Genomic DNA, 20,730 nt, shown 5'->3' with positions numbered 1-20,730 from the left:
GACACGCACATGTACACACAGTCTGAGTCTCTTATTCTAATGTGCAATATACACACATATATTAACACACAACATGCCAGAAACTCACAAAAACCCAAATAAAGGGCCTCCTTATCCCCCCGAGTGGATTTAACGCTTTCCTGTTTAACATCAAATCTCATATGTATTTACTTTAAGTATTTAATTTGATCAAATGTGATCTACAGAATGCTACAGTGGTTCCCAATCTTTTAAACTGCGCCCTCCAAAAACACTTACTTTGCCTTTGGGATGACTTTTCTGTATTTAGTGCACAAAGAAACATGTCCAAAATCTGGGCATTGGAACCCAGCAAAAACTAAAGGCTAAGGATTCCACAGCTTCATATTTGCATGTCATTACCCAGAGTCCCTGGCTGCAGTGGAAGCAGTGTATGCTAAGCGATAATTGAGAAAAACAGAGTTGCAGACCTGTCTGAGACATGTGAATGTGCTCACACGTGATATTTTTATTTACAGTTTAATATAATAATCTGATTATTGATGGAGGACAACGGCCTTTATCTGTCACTTCCTTTATTTGCCAGTCATCCCTTTTCTTTGCCAGGCTCTGTATCTGCCTCTGTCGTTGTCCCTCTTGTCACTCTCGGTTCCTATGTAAGCCCTTAGTTTAGGAAACATAAATGATGTACCAGAGTATTTACCAGTGTAGGATAAATACTTCAATACCAGATGAACAGACAGGGTCCCCCAGTTGTGGTTTTGCTGCCCATATTAATTGTTTAGGGTTGTTATTCTTCTAGAAAAGCAATGCATTGCTTATCCCTCTGGCAGTGTAGGGGTTAATGTCGTTTGAGTCCAAATATACAAAACTGCGAAAGTGGATTTGCTGGAAGATCCACCGTTCACGTCAGTAACAGCAGTAGCCAATGCTTGCACACTTTAGAGTCTTTAAATGATTTTAAATCGGGTCTCTTACTGTATATAGCGGTTATAGGGCCTCATGCAGAGAGCATAGAATTTTAAAATTGGCGAATTTCATAAAAAGTAGCTTTTTTGGAGAGTTTTATTCTCCATATGCAGAAAAGTGCGAATTCTGCTATGTTTAACATGGATGCGTGTGGCGAGTTTAAATTGGCGAGATGCGCGCTTCAGAAACGTGTAAAAACAAATTCGCGCCTTTTTTTTCCCCTTTACTATAGGCGGCGAGCGCCATCTTGCCATCTTTTCCTGGCGCGGCAAAAATGCGAGAATCGCGCCATTTTTTGGCGCGAACAGCCGCTACTTGCCGTTCGCACCTCTCTGCATTCGGAGAGTTTTAAAAATGGCGAGATGGTGGTTCTCGCCAGCCGCGAGGCGAATTTTAGCAATTGAAAAAACAAAATGGCGCGTTTTTCGGAACTCGCCATTTTCTGCTGGTTTCTGCGCGAAATTGTACAAAAAATGGCGAATTTCGAAATAACGATGCTCTCTGCATGAGGCCCATAGTTCTACTAGTTGTGAGCTGCAATGTACCACATGAGGTGCAGTATAAAACACCCCATACATGCTCACTGCCAAACAGCAACACTCGAGGGGTTATTCCAGTCCCCCGACTGCAAAACTGGGGACAGACCAGTGCAATCACCCTGATAAGGTCCCTCTGAGGACCTAACCGTTGGGTCTGGGTGTGATTAATGTTCTAATAAAGTAATATTGTTACCTTTATTTCTCCTTTGTTCTTTCTGGTGCCGGTAATCATTTCATTTCATTTTTGGAATGAAAACGTACTGTGTGTGTGTGTGTGTGTGTGTGTGTGTGTGTGTGTGTGTGTGTGTGTGTATATTCTTGTATATTCTCATACAAGTGATATTCTCCAGCGCTGAAGTGGTTAAACAGAAGCCCACACAAACTGCACACTTAAGCCAGCAGCATCCCCCACCCCCTTTTTATTGATTTTGTCTGCCCTTAATGTGGATAAAGCGGGCAACTGCTTCATTATTACCACTGGTTCAAAAAATGTCATTGTAATGATAACTTTGTCATATAGCGCTTTTCTCCCACTGGGACTCGAAGCGCGTCACAATTACAGGAGAATGCGCGTAACGCAGCACATAGGATTGTTACAGACACAGGCCCTGTCCAGGTAAGCTTACAATCTACGTCCCATGCAAAGCATGTGTGTCAGCCACAACTAGGGTTGCCAGGCGGCTTCTCCAAATATACTGGACTCAGTGGTGAAAGGTGCGTCAGGTCACTATGTCCAGGGAGGTAATACCGGACGGCAGGCAAATATATCAAAAAGTGGCGCTCCAAAATTATAAACACAGATGTGAAAAAATGTGATACTTATACAAACATGAATTAATGCTGCTTAACCCAGTGTGGGGTCGTTCTCTCGATCCCGTGGACAGTGAAGAAGTGAAGATCATCAGGAAGCGCAATGTCATGTAAAAAACAGAAGAGACACTCCTGAAGAAACCGCAATACGGAGAAACGCGTAGAGTGAGGCTGATGAGAAAAACTCCCACAGGATCGGCGTCCCCCAGAGCAGATGACGTCACTTCCGGTTTCCGGTTAGGGTGAGACGCACCGGTGACACGCACGCCTGCCGAGGCAGAGGGGGGACAGAGAACAGCTCATTCATTGCTGAGATCCAACCTGTGTGATCTAAACGCTTGTTACCTTTTAAAACCATGTGAGTGTATTGCACATATACTTACTTTTAAAGATATTTTGTACAGTCTGCACTATGTCCGTTTTATTATTCACTTAAGGTCTCCAGCACTTACCATTCCACTTACCTGTCTGACGGTCCAACGGGCTGACACACATAAAGAAACCTTTATGGGAACATTGCTCACTCTACACTTGTGAGTATCCAGCACACTGCACCTTGATATTTATCACATATCAATCACAATACTGCACCATCAGGGAATTTTCTTCTGTTTTTTACATGACATTGCGCTTCCTGATGATCTTCACTTCTTCAGGTAATACCGGACACATACATGTCCAGTATTACAGTACCTCTCAGTTTTTACCGACAGAGTATCCAAATACAGGACAGTCCGGTTCAATACCGGACACCTGGCAACCCTAGCCACAACAGCCAATCAGTGGAGGAAGGATACAGTAGATTGGCTAAATACTGATAATACCTCTGGAGCACTGGGGTAGTCACAATATAAGAAATTAGGGATCCTGCCCTGGGGAAACAACTGTTCATGTATAATTAAAAAAAAGAAAAGTCATGCAACGAGCGTGGAGCATTGCAGCTTTAACAAGCTGCGTTGCAGGTCCCTCTGGCAGTGAAAGGATTAATGGCTTGTTGCCTATTCACTTTAATGTTATTGTGGCTACTGCACGCGTGAGGGATCTGTAAAGTGCATCATACTTTTTAGTCACCTGTGTGCATTTAATAATACTCCTGACACAGAGGTATGCAAATGTGCATTCAAACAATGATAACACAAGCAAAATGTCAAGCATTCGGCACAATCATAATATATGATAGTTATTGTATAGTGCTGATAGTGTACGCAGCGCTCTACATAGAACTGTGCAGGCACAAGCGGCCCCTAGGGTTTACAATGTAATTGTGGTGCCTGAGGCACAGGGAGACAAAGTGACTTGCCCAAGGTCACAAGGAGCTGACACCGGGAATCGATTGAGGCTCCCCTGCTTTAAAGTCGCTCAGCCATTAATTCAGCCCAACATGTGCCACATTGCTCTCATTGTACCGCGCTGGGGAATATGTTGGCGCTTTACAAATAAACAATAACAATGATTGCTCTGCTGTGTACATTAGGAGCTCTTGCCAGAGGAGCTTGATACTCATGTATGGTGCAGTCTGTGCCTGATAACTCCACGTATATGCCCTTCCTGTTTTATCTATCGCTTCCTTCTGTCTTTATCCTGCTAATCCCTGCCATGTCTGGCGTTGACTTCTCGTCCTAGCTGTCCGAGGTCTGCCTGCCCCTATAATGTACTCTATGTCCTTTCCAGGATGTTATGTGCCCAACCTTTCTGTCCCTCTCCTGTCTGTACCGATAGTGGTGCCATTTCCAACCACGCACTAAACAATTGACTGAGTGGCTTTTTTGCAGCACTACGTGCTTTGTGGCAGAGTAAGGAAGAGACTGAGAGAGACAGCAGAAGATGAGATACAGAAACAAGTCCAGATGGCCAAAAATATGTGTGTACAAAGTGACTTTGGGAGTCATCCTGCTGGCAGCAATATGGGTACAAAACCGCAATACAATTGATCACAATATAAAAACATAATGTTTCCAATGAACTCTGGTGCTATCTTTGTATCGGATTTGCAGTTTGGAGGGACAGGCCAATGAAACCGAGAAGGCACATAAAAAGATAATAGGCCGATACAAAGGCCCCTAATAAATATGGGGACTAGTCCGTAGCCCACTTTTAGCAACACGGTGCTTTTTTTAACGGCGTATTTTCTGACTTCTCACTATATTGAATAAGGGCCAAAAAGACAGAACAATATAAGAAGAGGCACAGAGTCAGGCACCGAAGAGACAGAAGTATGAAAAGAAACACTTCGAAAAGTCGCAGTAAAGAGACAGAGAGGGAGAGAAATTGCTATTTTCAACGTGCTGGGAAGCCACTTCCTTGTACTAGAAAATATTTTAGTCCCATTCACCTGAATGGAGCAGATATTTTCTCCAGCACTGGGCGGGTGCTTCACAGACTAGTAAATAGGGACAGAGAGAGAGGAATAGAGAAAATAAAAAGCCCCCACAGTGTTAGGGGGGAAAGTGCAGAGGCGAGGCAGTGAGAGAAAGAGGAATCCTGGCCAGGAAGGGTGTGCATGCGCAGAATCGGTGGCTGCTGCTGCTGCTGCTGCTGCCCGCGCTCTACCTGTTCTGTGTATAAATGGAGAGTTTGGCATGAAGATAACCTCACCTTGAAGCTATATTTCTGCCACATGGAATGGGTTTCTATTGATTCTCTGAGCATGTCCATATTTTCTGCTAACAAAATAAAATGCGCTTTAGGAAAGGAATTTGTTTAGCTCCCTTCCCCTCCTATATCTCATTTATGTATTTTTGCTCTCAGAGGAGAAAGTGGAGAACTCACAGTCCTGGTGGCTATATATAATACAGTATATATATTTACTGTATATATGTACATTAGTATGTACTGTACACATATATGCACATGATCAATTTATTTGGACTAATGAATAAAGAATAAAAGAGTCAATATTTCCCATTGTAATGAGACTATGAGATATAACAGCTAGCAATATTGAGTGCAAATGACTCATTGATTATTTTTCTTCCTTCTATATCTTTCACTAGGAAGGACACATTGAAGTGTATATATCATGGGCTAGTAACCAATAGTAATTATACCAATTTAGCAACCTTATCACATCAAACTACATGCAAATTACTGGACGCTCTGTACTTGCTACCTATTCGATTCCTTTGCTCAGTCATATGTCAGAGGAAGGTCAATATTTATGCAGGACTACCAAAAAACACGTATAAAAATAACGGAGCCCCAGAGGCATCTGTACAAATCAAACATTCATATCGATTCATATTGACCCATCTAAAATAAATCCCAAAAAGTATGCTATATACGGCTCCCAATGGGTCTTTTATGTGGGATTTGTATTTTTTTGTTTTTTTACAAGAAAGTCCTGTTGAAGAAGTTAGGATCTTCTTTCTTCATGATCGGTAGAATAATATTTTATTAAGCAGATATATAGTATTTCCCTGCACACCGTACTGTATATTTAACTTCATACTCATGTCTAAAATTGTGGATTCTAAGGTTGGAGTCTGGGACCTGCTCAGAGCTTAAAGGAGAAGGGATTTGAGATGGGGTCTCACTCACCTAATCTAATGTTCTTAGCACTAGGATAATTCCCAACCCTGGCTTTATTTAACCTCTTTAAACTGATCATTTGCTGAGTTTTTGCACGTGAGTATGTATATATGTTAATGTCATTTCCTCTCATAAAAAAGTGAAAATGTGAAGGAAATAAAAAGATATACAGAATATTGACAAGTGGCTTTTGAGTGAAGCAGTAACAAGGTAACAATGAATCACTCTCCATCTCTCTCCTGCCCATTCTCCCTCCCCATCCACACCATTCTCTCTCCCTCCCATTCTTTCTCCCCTCCCCGCATTCTCTCCCCCCATTTGATCTCTCCTCCTCTACCTCCACCCCATTCTCTCTCTCCCCCATCCCTCCCTCTCATTCTCTCTTCTCCTCCCTCCCTCTCATTCTCTCTTCCCCCTTCCTCTCTTCTCTCTCCCTCCCCTTCCCCACATTCTCCCCTCTCTCTCATCCCCATTTCTCTTCCTCCCATTCTCACTCCCTCCCTTCCCCCTCTCCTCCATTCCCTATGCCCCCATTCACTCTTCCTCCCCAAGTCTCTCTCCCTCCCCATTTCCTCTCCCCATTCTCTTTCCTCCATCCCCCCAATCTCTCTTGCCCTTCCCCATTCTCTCTTTCCCCTCCCACTCCCCTTCTCTCTCTCTTCCATTCCCCGTGCCCCCATTCACTCTTCCTCCCCCATTCCCTATCCCTCCCCTATTCCCTCCCCCCATTATCTCCCCTCCCTCCCTTCATTCTCTGTCCTCACTCCCCCAATCTCTCTTTCCCCTCCCCAGTCTTTCTCCCTCACTCCCATTCTATCTCCTTCCCCCCATTCTCTCTCCTACTCCTTCACCCCATTCTCTCTCCCCTCCATTCTCCCACCCCTCCCCCTCCATCCCCCATTCTCTCCCCCTTATTCTCTCCTCCTCATCCCCACATCTGTCCCATCCATTCTCTCTACCCCCATTCTTTCTCCCTGCCCTCTCCCCCCATTCTTTTTCTGTTACCCATATTATCCCCCTCTCTCACCCACATTCTCTCTCCCTCCTATTCTCTCCCCTCCCCCATTCTCTCTTCCTCCCTCCCTCCCACCATTCTCTCTCCCCTCATTATTTCTCTCCCCCTGCTTCCCCCCTCCCCTATTCTATCTCCCTACCCCATTCTCTATCCCCCTCATTCTCTCTTCCTCCTTTCTCCCTCCCCTTAACTCCCATTCTTTCTTTCTCCCTCCACCTCCTCCCTTTCCCCATATTCTCCCTTCCTTCCCCCACATTCTCCCCAACTCTCTCACCCCCATTCTCTCTCCTTCCCATTCTCTCTCCCCTCCCCCATTCTCCCTCCCTCATTCTCCCCATTACTTCCCCCTGCTCTCCCCCTCCCCCATTGTCTCTACCTTCTCCATTCTCTTTCCCTCCCCTCATTCTCTTTCCCTCTTCCCATTCTTTCTCCACCTCATTCTCTCTCCCCCTCCCCCAATCTCTCTTCACCCTTCCCCCCACCATTCTCTATCCCTCCCTCCCCCATCACTCTTCCTCCCCATCCCCAATTCTCTCCCCCTCCCCCATTCTCTCTCCCTCCTCCTTCATCCCCATTCTCTCTCCCTCCACCCCATTTTTCTTCACCCCCCCCCCCATTCTCTCTCCTCCCTCACGCCGCAGCCGCTGGGCAACAGAGACCTGAGACCATCCCCAAGGTAAGTTTATTTTGTCTGTATTTCAGAAGGGGGGGTTGTTTTTTTTGGAGAGATGTTTGAATTGGATGGGGGTGGGGTATTATTGGGTGTAACGTGGGGGGTATTATTGTGTGTTATGTGCGGCTGAAATTATTGTGGTGTATTGTGGGGGGTTATTATTGTGTGGTTTGGTTTGGGTATTATTGTGTGTGTGTGTGTGTGTGTGTGTGTGTCTGTGTGTGTGTGTGTGTGTGTGGGGGGGAATTACTATAGGGGTGTTGTGTGAATATGTGTGGGGGAAAATTGTGTGTATGTATGTGTGTGGGGGGAATTGTGTGTGTGTGTGTGTGTGTGTGTGTGTGGCCAGGGGGGAATTAGTGTGTTTTGAGGGAGTGGGATTGAGTGAGCGGGAGGTAATTGTGTGATAGTGCAGGGGGGAGAGAGTGTGAGAGGAGAGAGGGGGTGTAAGAAAGGGAGAGAGAGAGGGGGGAGGTGGGGGAGTGAGTGACTGAGAAAGAGAGGGGGGAGAGAGTGTGAGAGGAGAGAGGGTGGTGTAAGAGAGGGAGTGAGAGAGAGGGGGGAGGTGGGGGAGTGAGTGAGTGAGAAAGAGAGGGGGGAGAGAGGGTGAGAGGAGAGAGGGGGGTGTAAGAGAGGGAGTGAGAGAGAGGGGGGAGGTGGGGGAGTGAGTGACTGAGAAAGAGAGGGGGGGGAGAGTGTGAGAGGAGAGAGGGGGGTGTAAGAGAAGGGAGTGAGAGAGAGGGGGGTGGTGGGGGAGTGAGTGAGAAAGAGAGGGGGGAGAGAGGGTGAGAGGAGAGAGGGGGTGTAAGAGAGGGAGTGAGAGAGAGGGGGGAGGTGGGGGAGTGAGTGACTGAGAAAGAGAGGGGGGGGAGAGTGTGAGAGGAGAGAGGGGGGTGTAAGAGAAGGGAGTGAGAGAGAGGGGGGTGGTGGGGGAGTGAGTGAGAAAGAGAGGGGGGAGAGAGGGTGAGAGGAGAGAGGGGGGTGTAAGAGAGGGAGTGAGAGAGAGGGGGGAGGTGGGGGAGTGAGTGACTGAGAAAGAGAGGGGGGGAGAGAGTGTGAGAGGAGAGAGGGGGTGTAAGAGAGGGAGTGAGAAAGAGGGGGGGGGGGGAGAGCGAGGAGGTGTGAATCCCTTGCTGCAGTGGAAGCACTATATGCTGGGGATAATGGTGAAAGGCAGGGTTGCTGACCTGCCTAAGACATGTGAATGTGCTCACAAGTTATCATTTTATTTGCTATATGCAATACGGTGGAGGTTTCTTGTTGCCTTTTTCATCCACCATAACGTAAAACGTGTGTGTGCACCCTTATTATCATACAGACAACCCCATAATCTCAAGAATATTATGGTGAGGAGTAAAGTATTCAGCAGTACAACTGAATGCGGGACAAAACCATGCCAGGACCCAAGATGCAAAACCTGCGCAATGCTCTACACAGCGGACACAATACAAATACCACACAGGAATCGGGAATACAAAATCAGAGGAAGGTTCACCTGTTCTTCCAGCAATGTCGTGTACCTCATCATGTGCATGAAATGCCCAGGGGGCTGCTACTACATAGGTGAGACAGGGCAGGGGCTAAACAAGAGAATGAACCTGCATCGCCACAGCATCACACGCGGTACAAGAGACAGTCCTGTTGGCGAACATTTCTCTGACTCTGGCCATAAGATGAACGATCTGAGGGTTGCCATACTCAAAGGTAATCTTAAAACCCCGAAAGAGAGACGGTTGCATGAATACAAATTTATGCAACTGTTCGGGACACTTAGCAGTGGCCTAAACAGAGATCGAAATTTTATGAGTCATTACTGACAGTAGTGAACTCTCGTCCCATAAGCACTAAAGGCCATGTCTGTACATACTGTGCTATATGTATGCACACACAGCTGTCTCTCACACATACTAATACTCCTTGTTTTTCCATCCCTATACACCAATAGGGACCATAAGTATCCACACACACTTTTAGTTGTGCTACTAACTCTCACATTTCCACACCCACCCACACCATTTATATCCAGTCCCACTCCACACACACCTTGTGTAAAGCACTGTATATACTGTGGGCTCTCCATTAATTTTTATTCACACTGATACACATACACACTCTTTCTTCACTTGCTTTCACAGTAACCTTTTGACACCTCTAGCCATAAAACACATCCACACCGGGGGAAGGAACAGCACAGATAACATTCCAAGAGACACTGTTTTTAAGTTTACCTTTTGCTTCATTCATTGTAACATCGCCGGAAGAAGAGATCAGTGTATCTCGAAAGCTCGCACAAATAAAAGCATTTCGTTAGCCACAGAACGGTATTATCTATTTATTTTTTTATTTTTTTGATTATATATATATATATACTGTATATACATACACAGTAAATAAAGTCTTAATGAGCCTAATGTGCGTTCCCAGCCTAATTGGAGCTATCTGATGTTCTTGTAGGTGGTGTGTGACTATAACAGGGATTTCTCCCATAGGAAAAGACACATATGGTTCTCAGTAGATGTCTCTATTGGGGGGTATGTTTATATAACAGTGACTTAAAGCTGCAGTTCAGGCAATATCCTGCATGTGTGTTTTTTTTTTTAATAAATCAGTTCTGTAGTAAGAAAAAATACTTTTAGCATTTTCTGTTTTAAAAAAACAACTTTGAAAGACCAATTTTCTTGTATTCTATTTTAACAAGCATGCTTGTTCCTATAGCAACCATTTACATTCCCCAGATCTAAAGATGTCGCCAAACTTCGCCGATCAATAGACGGAGAACGAATTGACCGGCAGCTATGCAGTTCTTTAGGTAAGTAGAGATTGCCCACATGAAACTATTGAAGTAAAAAACCCCTAAAAAACGGGAGCTTGAACTGCAGCTTTAAAGGAAAGACAGCCCCACCATGGAATCTGGGCAAGCATTGCAAAAGTGTAGCTGAATGTCGACATCTTCTTAAGACGAGCTTTATGACGACCACACATTTTTGACCCCAGCTTTTCAGCCACAAGATATATTCGGGGGTTCAGCTCCTGTTGTTATTCTTTGGTTTCTAGTGTTCACCACAGCTTACTACATGGATACATTTTGATGACATGCTTATTATATGTATAAATCCAATTTATATGCAGTAACTAGATAACTGTTATTGGAAGACATTAATTACTGCACCATTTACTGCATACCAATTTAAAGGAAGGGTACATCTCCTTTTCAATATGTGAGATATACAGATGTACAAAGAAAAGACACGCATTGACGGGAAATAACAATTATGTGAACAGTCATAAAAACATACAAACACATAAGTCTCCCAAAATACCACTTTGATTGTAAGTTCGCAATTGCATGGATTACTTTTCCTATCATATGCTTATTTATTTTATGTACTTATTGTGTTTGAATTTCTAGTATTCCAATGTCTGTTGATGCCATACAAATAAATACAAATATATACATATATATATAAAAAACAAAAAAAACAAAGAAACACAGACTCCATAGAATAATTACATTTAATTTAAATATACTGTATATACTGTAAAGTGCTGCATAATTGTTGATGCCATACAAATAAATACAAATATATACATATAAAAAAAACAAAAAACAAAAACAAAGAAACACAGGCTCCATAGAATAATTACATTTAATTTAAATATAAAAATGGGAAAGTTTTCCTAAAGAACACACTCACAAACTTCTGTAACAAAATCGGCAGATGTACATATGTACATGTAGAAAGATAAGTTAAGGAATTAATTTATGAAGCTCAGGATAAGTGTGCATAGTGGCAAAGATTTCCTATTCTGTCCATTAACTGCTGTGTCAAATGTAAGATACTTCTTAAGTAACCATCTCAAATTTGATGCCAATATTTAGCGCCGATCAATTTATTCCACGACGGAACTTGTGATATCTTTAAACACTTGGAAAAGGGGGAAATGGAAAAAGAGATGCAACAGTTAATAGATTTCATTACGACGTGCCTTTTAACTCTTCCATAACTCCTACAATTTTCACTATCCAAACGACAAGCCGATGCACAGACGTAGGTGCAAAGTACTTAGAATAATTGACATTAAGAGTTATACGTTCACAATACCTCTCTTAGTGTCACTTTAACACCAAAAAAAAGCTATTTTTGGAGCTTGATGAAAAGACCCCTTAGACATATATCAATCAGGACCAAGAGTTCTCCATTGTTGCCTTACTATATGTGGGGTTAGGGGTTAATTTAGCATGACCAGCTGAGCGATGTCTGCTCTGCTCTCACTATGTGCTGGGATTCCTGAGGCGTATTGACCCTTTCCCCGGATCGCCAACCTTACAGTCATAACACTTAGTAATGCAATGTTTCATCAGCTATTCAGAAGGCAGCGTGACACCCCAAAAAATGCACTTACAACAAGAGCTTGGCATTTTAGACCTTCTTGGTACTTTTAACAGCAGCCAATTTAACCCTGTTTTTACCACAGAAGGCTGCAGAATCAAAGCCGACTTCCTGACCCCCCTGTGTGAAACCTGATTGCAAATATATCATAATGATTCACTTTCATTTAATTATTATTGTTTATTAATAAAGTGCCAACATATTCCGCAGCGCGGTACAATGAGGGAACCCGGTGATAGAAATGACATAAACAGAATGACAAACCAAATAAGGACAAACCAGCGCAAGCAGATGCAGAAGGTAAATGAGGGTCCTGCTCGTTAGAGATAAATTACAATGGAAAATGTTTTTTTAGGAGAATTTAGGCAGTAAGAGCATCACAGTCAGTCAGAGGGAACGAATGTTACAGCAGGCTTGTTAAATAACTATTCTTGGGAGGCCGCACCCTATGCATAAAACTAACATGCACACTATAATATGGATTCATATTATTATCTATTAATAAAGGTGTTCATATAGTGTGTTCAACGGTGCAAATTCGGGACAGATCACCTAGTTCTCCAAAAGGCTCAGATCAGAAAACCTTTATAAGTAGAACATACACAAGCGCATTGTAATGTCATTTTAGATACATTGAAAAGCCCGAAAATTATTATATTTCAACACTTTGCAAGCATTTATAACATCTGTACCATGTATATTTACAGCAACTCAACTTACAATGTTTCAGTGTGAAAAATGGCACTTAGTTGCCTATACAACTAGTATGAAATAAGCAGGAGCTCCAAGGACAACATCAGAGACCTTCCAGTTGAAGAACCTGCACAATGGCGGTGACAGATAATAGCGTGATATAGCATACAAAATCTTACCAAGATTACACATTCTGATAGAAAAGGCGCAGATCATACTGGTAAACTCTTGCTATAACTGAGGGATGTCGCTCATCAATTGCTGAAAAATGTACAATCATTTTTTCAACTTTTCACCATCCTTAAAATTAAAATCAATGCAGGTGAATGAAAGATGAGAAGATTTCCCATGTTTTCCTGCAACATCTCCTTATTTATTTTATTAATAAAAAGTTTTACCAGGAAGTAATTAATACATTGAGAGTTACCTCTCGTTTTCAAGTATGTCCTGGGCACAGAGATATGTTGACAGCACATGGTTACATTAAATGAATAGGGTTATACATTATATTTAAAGACATTGCATGAACAGTTAAAGATAATATAAATTATCGGCTTATGGAACAGTTACAGGCCAGATTAAAATGTGAGACAGCTTTAATTTGGAAAGAATTTTAGATTGGTGGCGGCTGTGAGAGTCTCCGGTAGATTGTTCCAGTTGTGAGGCGCAGGAGCAGCTGGATTCTTTGTTTGAACCTTGGGAGTGTGAACAGTCTTTTGGAAAGTGTTGAAAAGTGTTGACCAATATGGTGAGGAGATTCCTTTCCCAAGGAGTTGACAGTCTACAGATGCACATGTGATGGGTGTGGGGATTACCTGACCAGGCTGAAATCCTTGCAAGTAAGAGATACGAGGCCTGTTTGCACAAATGTGACAGACAAGACAAATTGTAAGTGATGAGGATTGCCCACTACCTCCACATTACAAGACACAGCCTCTGCCGAGTGATTTTTTCCCCTCCGGAAAACATAATGACACAAACCATTCTAATAAAACAACGGTCTGTCTGTCTAATTAAAGTCAGGAGTCCCTCCCTGTGTGTTCCTAAGTAGTTACGTGTTGTTTTAAAAAATATACATTATTTAATTTGAGCTGATAAGTACAGAGACAGTTTTAATTACTTTGGGTAAAGATTTTTTTTTTTTTTTTTTTACCTTCCAGTCGTTGACTATTACATAGATTCCTACAGCATTCATATTATCTGCATGTGCTGAACAGCAGATATGGATTGCTTATGTTATTCTGAACAGAAATGAACATGTACAATATTTGATGTTACGGAATCTCTGGCTCCCATGGTTACCATGTCATCTTCTAGAGTTAATTCCCCAAAATAGTGATGATCCTCCTTTTCTCCAACGAAGACCTTTAGCTGGGCCGTGCTCTTTGGAAGACCAGAGTCACGCCACAAAAGTAAAGTTGGGGAGAAAAATGTCTGCGTGCTGTGTAATAAGAGAGAGATAGAAAGATAAATCGCTACATTGGGCAACTTGCTGCTACACACATTTTCAGCAAACCAACAAAAACATGCCTGCTTTTAAAATAAATTGACTTAAATCACTTTATTTGTTAAAGAAGACGTCACTGGACTTTCTCATTTAAAAAAACGTGGAATGCAGAGTTATTAAATAGCCTAAGAGCTGTTATACCTATGTAGCCCTGGGTAGCTTGGGGGTTACATGCCTTTCTCCTCCTGTGCAATAATCCCTGTTAAGGGCAGGTTTGCCAGGAGTAATCATGGGGTTTGCCCTCACACTCCTGTGCTGTGTAGTATCTGGCGAAGGTAGTGTCATCAGGCTCTGTGTCCAATTACAGTGACGCAGGGGTGGTGCCTACTGAATCTATTTAATATGCAGCATATCCTGTATTTAGTTAGTGTCTCACCCCACCTGAGTGAGACTGGTCTGACCCAGCAAACTGTCAAGGCTTTGGCAGCTTTTGTGGCCCTCCCTTAGGGGAGAGGTGTGGGCAGGCTATTCCCCTTACTCCATCAGGGAGTAAGGGAAGAGCAAGGACAGCTCCTAGGGCCCTGACTGGGAGTGAGTGTCCAGGGACTTCCTTTGGGTTGGCAACCTAAGATGAGCGGCTAGAGACCGGCCGCTATGATGGGCAGTCTGCCACTGATGATGCTAATAAAGGATGCCAAAGATAAAGAACGCTTCTGTCCTGATTGTGGAGTCATTTGGGAAGAAGGTGCACAAAGAGGTTCTCGCTCAGAGACTACTCCCTACTACGCTGGGGATCTGGAAGAGATGGAGGCGCTGTACCATGAGTGAGAATAACTCAGCACTACCTCATAAGCCAGTCCTGATACCATCCCCCATACCATTGCGGGAGACTCAGGGATTCTGTAAGCCAGCAGGTGCACCACACTACACTTCATGTAACAGGGGTCAGTGTCCACAGAAGGGGGTCAATATGAGATGGGCCCGGGCAAACACCGTTACACCTACTGTACGTCCCTGACTTTAGTGGGGATCTTAAACCTTGTCAGAAGATTATGAAGATTGAAACAGTCTGCGATAAGGAAAGTTTTAAGAACTTTTTAAATACAGTAGTTTATTCGGTCTAAACCTGTCCCCTAGGAGTAGTCAGGTGGTCATGTTATTTTATCTCTAAGCACTGGCTACTGCAGTACCCTTCAAAGTAGGGCTTGTTCTTGATCAATATTACCGGGGAACTCTGGTGGGTCTCTTTTTTCAATATATATTGGCATTTAGGTTATTAGTAAAGTATATGTGGCACTATTTTATTCTAACTACTAGTGCTCTCTCTGGTTTACACAGAATGCAGCCGCACTCCAAGATTACAGCAACTAAAGATTTCTTTATTACTCACATATTCAGGCCTACGTTTCCACCCGAAGGTTATGGGTCTTCCACAGAAAAGAAGTCAGTGGGATTTTTTTAACCAAAATATTGAATTTTAATGGAAAATTAGTGATATTTTATTGCGGTCTGCTAATTCTTATCAGTGAGACTGAAAGTCAGTTAGATATGGCCTGCCGGATTCACAGTGCATATCAATATGCGTGGAAAAGCCGGTCAAGCTTCCCTCATTTGACTGATTGTCACTCATTCTCTGCATCAATGGTCCTATAGATTTCAAACAGCGTTTAAGGAGTAAATTCTATATAGTGTGAAGTGGCTATTTGGACTATTTTCTGCCAAATATCCCCATTGACGTCTGTAGGGATTTTCAGTCTAAAATGACCCTTATGGCCACTTTGGTCTATATGAATTCACTCTTAAGTACCCATAGACCTATCCCAATGGAAATGTAAGCTCTGGATTAAGAAATGTACCAGGAAAAGTGGGTGAATGAGCAGCAACTCATGGCATTTACGTGGCATATCTTTCAAGTTTTAGACAAGGTGTCTTCGTGCTTGTATTTATTTTGGAGGAACAGCAAATAAATGTGCCACAAGGTACACTGAACCCTCTTTTTTTCATAATCTGTGCTATTTACACTTGTTTCTTACTCTTACACATCTCACTAATTGTGGTCATTGGCAGCAATGTATACAACGTATAACTGTCTTCCCGATATGCAGACTATGACCTTGAGGTGTCACAGTTTCCGTGTAAAATGGTTAGGTCAGACCTGGGCGTCTGCACATTGATGTCTTTGCCCCGATCACTGTGAACTTTCTGCTAGGAACGTGACTGGTTCCCAATGTTTCTTATGAGTAAGTTGAGGGACTCAGTAAACCCATGTAATATTAGTAATTACCTCTATGTGGTTCTAGTGAAATGTGAAATGTGTCAAGTGCTTTGTTTTAGCTCTGTCTGTGTAATAAGGTTACAAGCGTGATAGTTTCCAGTTGTAATGTATGTCATAGAGGTGACAGGGGTTTGTCAGTGTTCCAGAGTGGGGCTGATTCAGTGTCCTAGAGAAGCCAAGCTTTCTAAATACCTGTGGTAGCATTCTCTGTGTATGCATCAGAGTAATATAGGAAACTTGCTCTAGATATTCTTTTGTTAATGACTAACAGGTGTCATTTTTGTATTCATATTTGTATAACTTTTATGAACACATTAAGTATAACAGCGTCTGCATGTCCCTTTGTTTAATAGAGGCCAGGATCTGTATGTCACTATCAGTATCCTAGAGGGGATAGGTGAGCACTGCTGCAGAGGACTCCGGGCACAGAGTGGGATCTGTAAGTGCATCTGTTGAGCTTTTCACTGAAAGGGAACTACCATATTCCATTTTTTGAACCTGTGGGAATGTGCCATAAGGGGCTAAACCCTGCAATATTGCCCCCTTTACAAGTAGCCCCCTATAGAGGGCTTTGGAATTCTATGCCTAATTAATCTCGTGAACTGTGCTATTATAGTGATATCTCCCCTGTGGATAAGTTTAACATTGGATTAGTTGTGTGATAACATTAGAGCATGATTAGCAATGTGCAAGGGTCTGAGGACACCAACTACTGATCATGATCAATGTCTGGATTGCTAAGTACTATTTAAAATATTTTTTTTCCCCTTTGTTGTCTGATTTATGTGGGGTTTTTTTTTGCTTGGGTGCTGGGGATATCTAATATTTCCTAGATGGGAGAGTACTCGAATTGCATGAAGAAACCTAGAAAAAGTACCCAGTGGTCTTGTGCAAGAGATTGCGAAGGTTTGTTGGAGGATCGGTGTTTCGGTCCTTCTTTTGACCTTGGTCAAAATCCGTCGATCCTCAATAAAGCTTCACAATCTTTTGCACAAGACCACTGCGGTGCCGTCTCCTTTTTCTAGGTTTCGTCACGGGAACCACTCTTGCAGTGGAAAGCTGTGTACCCGCGGCAGAAATCATGGCGTTATTGTGGGCGCCCCTATACCGAAGCTACACATAGTGCTAGAACTGACAGGTCTTGCATAATACAGATGTAGCAAAGCTTAGTGTCTTCGGTGATGCTGCCGTGTGCGGTGACATGACCGTGGCACGTGAAGGGTTAACGCCGAGGGGGGGTCCCGTTAAGGAGCATGGACCCCCTGCAGCTCCATCACGGCTTATACGGTCCCTGGCACCACCCTGTCGTCCCTGACAAAACCAGTCCCTGCCTGAAGAGCCTTAGGCTGCGATTATAGTGGCGGTGTGCGTGCGCACGGCCGAGCGTGTGACGTCACGCGCAAAACATTCAGTAGGCAGTAGGCGAACAGGAAGTGACGGGGAGGCATGGCAGAGCCGCGAGTGGTTCGCACTCATTGGTGAACCGCTCACGTGACGTGGCCGCTGCGCTGCAAGAATAATTTGATTAGTCTCCTCTGTTATCTGTGACTCCATAGCGCTTGAGCACGCGTGCACTGTGTGCGCCTTCATTGCTGTACATTCATTTGTTCCGGTGGCGCGCGGCGGCGTGCGCGCAGCCACTAATATCGCGGCCTTATTTTGCCCAGGGTCAGAAGGAAAACAGACACAGGGATTCAAACCAGGTTTAACCTCTTCATAGACAGTGACATTACAACTGAGCTACTCCTTCAGCCCGGTGTCTCTACCCTGGGGGTGGAGAATTTGGCATATCTCCATGTCCTAGAAATTTGGGCTTTGTAAATGCCATTGTCAGTTTCTTTAGGTGACAGAACCCGTATATATTCCTATATTGAAGTCCTAGAGGTGCCTGGACCTGCATATTTTTTATTATTAGGGTCCTAGAGGTGACTGAGCATGTTCCTAAATTACACTTGTTGTTAGAAGCAACCCAAAAACACTAGATTTATGGATCTTTTCATTGCTTAATTAAACATGGCCCCTGCCGGCCAAAGAGTGAGCGGGAGGGAAAGGGCCCCTCTCTGGTCTCAATTTTAATTTGTGACCATCATTTTACAGCCCCCTCCGGCTCTGGAGATTACTTATTAAGGGAATAAGACAAAGCTTTCCGCAGCAGCAGAATTAACCTCTTTATTGCCAGGCAACTTACAAATTGGCCTAACCTTGCCTATCCCAAGAGACCTCTGTCCTTTATACTGTATGCGGCTTTAATCAAGTTTGATGCAGAAACTATAGAGGAAAATGTGAATAATGTTCAGGTTACATGGTGATACTACTTTTTGAAAGCAGCCTGCAAGGACATGTCCTGTTTAATGAAGTGTGCAGGGGAGGTTGTCTGGTTGGTCGGAGTCGCTGGAGCTCCGTGCCAGACCGGGAGTGTAGGGGCGGCCATCTTAATTGTCGCGCATACGCAGAATGACAGGCGCGCATGTGCAGTGGGTGATGAGGGTGGCGGCCATCATCAATGGCTCAGCAAGACGCCGCGTGGGACTACAAGTCCCAGGATCCTCAGGCAGGGAAACACCACGTGGGGCCAGTCAGCCAATAGGGCCCAAGCAGCAGGAGGAGAGACAGGATATTATCCGCAGCGGAGGAGACACGCGGCAGTCTGATGGAGGGAGGCGAAGGAACAGGTAGTGTCCGGGGAGCAGTGCTTCCCTGGACTAGGCCTAGATTTGCCCCTTAGGCCCCAGCTAGGCCCTAAGTCCCCTCAGCGAAGTATTGTAGGGAAGGCCCCAGATAGGGACGCTTGCCTATTAGCACATAGAGGTGCTGTTGTACCGGTGACCGGACGGCCACACGGTGCCCAAGGGTCTGGGACCAGGCCACAGAGACATTGTGTGAGACCCTCCAGCTGGAGCTCGCACCTCATACAGCGGATCAGGACTCTTAAGGAGAGAGCGGATTGTTGGAGGCCCCACGTCGTGGGACCAGACTGATCCTCTATTTCACTAGCTGCACCTGGGTACAGGAATGCCCAGGCAGGTATAAAGCGCACCAACGGTTCACAGGGGTAGCGCTACCTCGTACATTGGATGGGACTTACATTTGGAAGGACACCAGGGTTATTGGTGCCACCGCACCTCCGTACTTTGGGGGAATTATCCAGTGTTGGGGCTATTGGGTATACCCTGTTGGTTACCATTGTTACAGTTATATGGTTATATATGGGTGTTCAGTAAGTACTCGTTATATACCTTGTGTGTGTATATTCATTACTGTATTAGTTCCTGTGAGGGGTTATCCCGCCAACGCTGGGATCCCTCATAGGCTGACCCCAGGCAGTTGCAGAGGCTCGGGCCTCTTGTGAGCAACAGGTACAGCAGCACGCGTAGTAGTCCGCATAGTTTCCCTTAGGCATAGGGAAGGGGGGCTACAGAAGATTTACTTACACTGATACGTGGTCATACCATTCGCAGGTATCACAGTAAGCACAAGTGGGCATCTTTTTCACAAATCAAGAGGTTCAAATAGGTCAGACACTAAACGGCTTAGCCTCCCATACTAAACATAGCCCTTTATCTTTAAGGGCAGATGTCTCTACTGATGTTGTAATCTAAAGAAGCTTTTGTGCAACAACAGCTATAAACGTACAGACAGTGTATGCCTATAATCAAATAAATAGCAAAATATGTAGATGTTAAGTCACTTTAACATTTCTGTGCCAAGATTGTGACCTAAACTCTTGTGATCCTTCATCGTCAAGTGCTGGAGTTGTGGCAGCTAATACAGTTCAGGCACTCGGTGAGTTCTTGTTTAGCAATATCACACTCACAAGACTAATGCTATGCTGTGGCATTACTGAAAATGTCGCCCTGAAAGATCAAATTGTGTCCATTAGAGATGTGCGAATGTATCCCAAAGCGGTTTGCACATTTTCTTTGTACATATTTGTTTCATTACGCACAAAAGTTTGCATTGCTTAAAAATGAGCAAAAATATGGGCAGGTTACTCTCCAAGGTGCTTTGGACATTTGACTGTGATGGACATCAAAACAGCCAATAGCAACGGCTGTGGAAGAGGAGGGACTATGAGGGAGAGGAGCCTTTCAAAAAGGGGCAGCCATGTTGGTTCAGATCTGCGCGGACCTCAGTGCTACTAGGTTTGGTCGAGGTCTGAGAGAGTGCACGTGTTCATGTGGCCACAGGAGCTGAGAGATACAGTTCCAGACGTGGACGAGAGATCAGTTTCTGCTGGAGGGGACCATCAACAGCTATAAAAGACACAGTGGTACCGAAGCACCTTTTCGAAGTACAGGCCTGCAACAGGCTCAGTACAACACAAGCGCCCACAGTGTGCCGGCACCATCATAAGCCAACATACCCAGGATTGGGTGGCGCTACACAACTGACACACCTGCGCAGCGCTATT

Source organism: Ascaphus truei, chromosome 3 (genome assembly GCF_040206685.1).
Source record: "Ascaphus truei isolate aAscTru1 chromosome 3, aAscTru1.hap1, whole genome shotgun sequence".
NCBI lineage: Eukaryota > Metazoa > Chordata > Amphibia > Anura > Ascaphidae > Ascaphus > Ascaphus truei.
The sequence above is the reverse complement of the archived record's forward strand: the minus strand, read 5'-3'. Positions refer to the sequence as shown.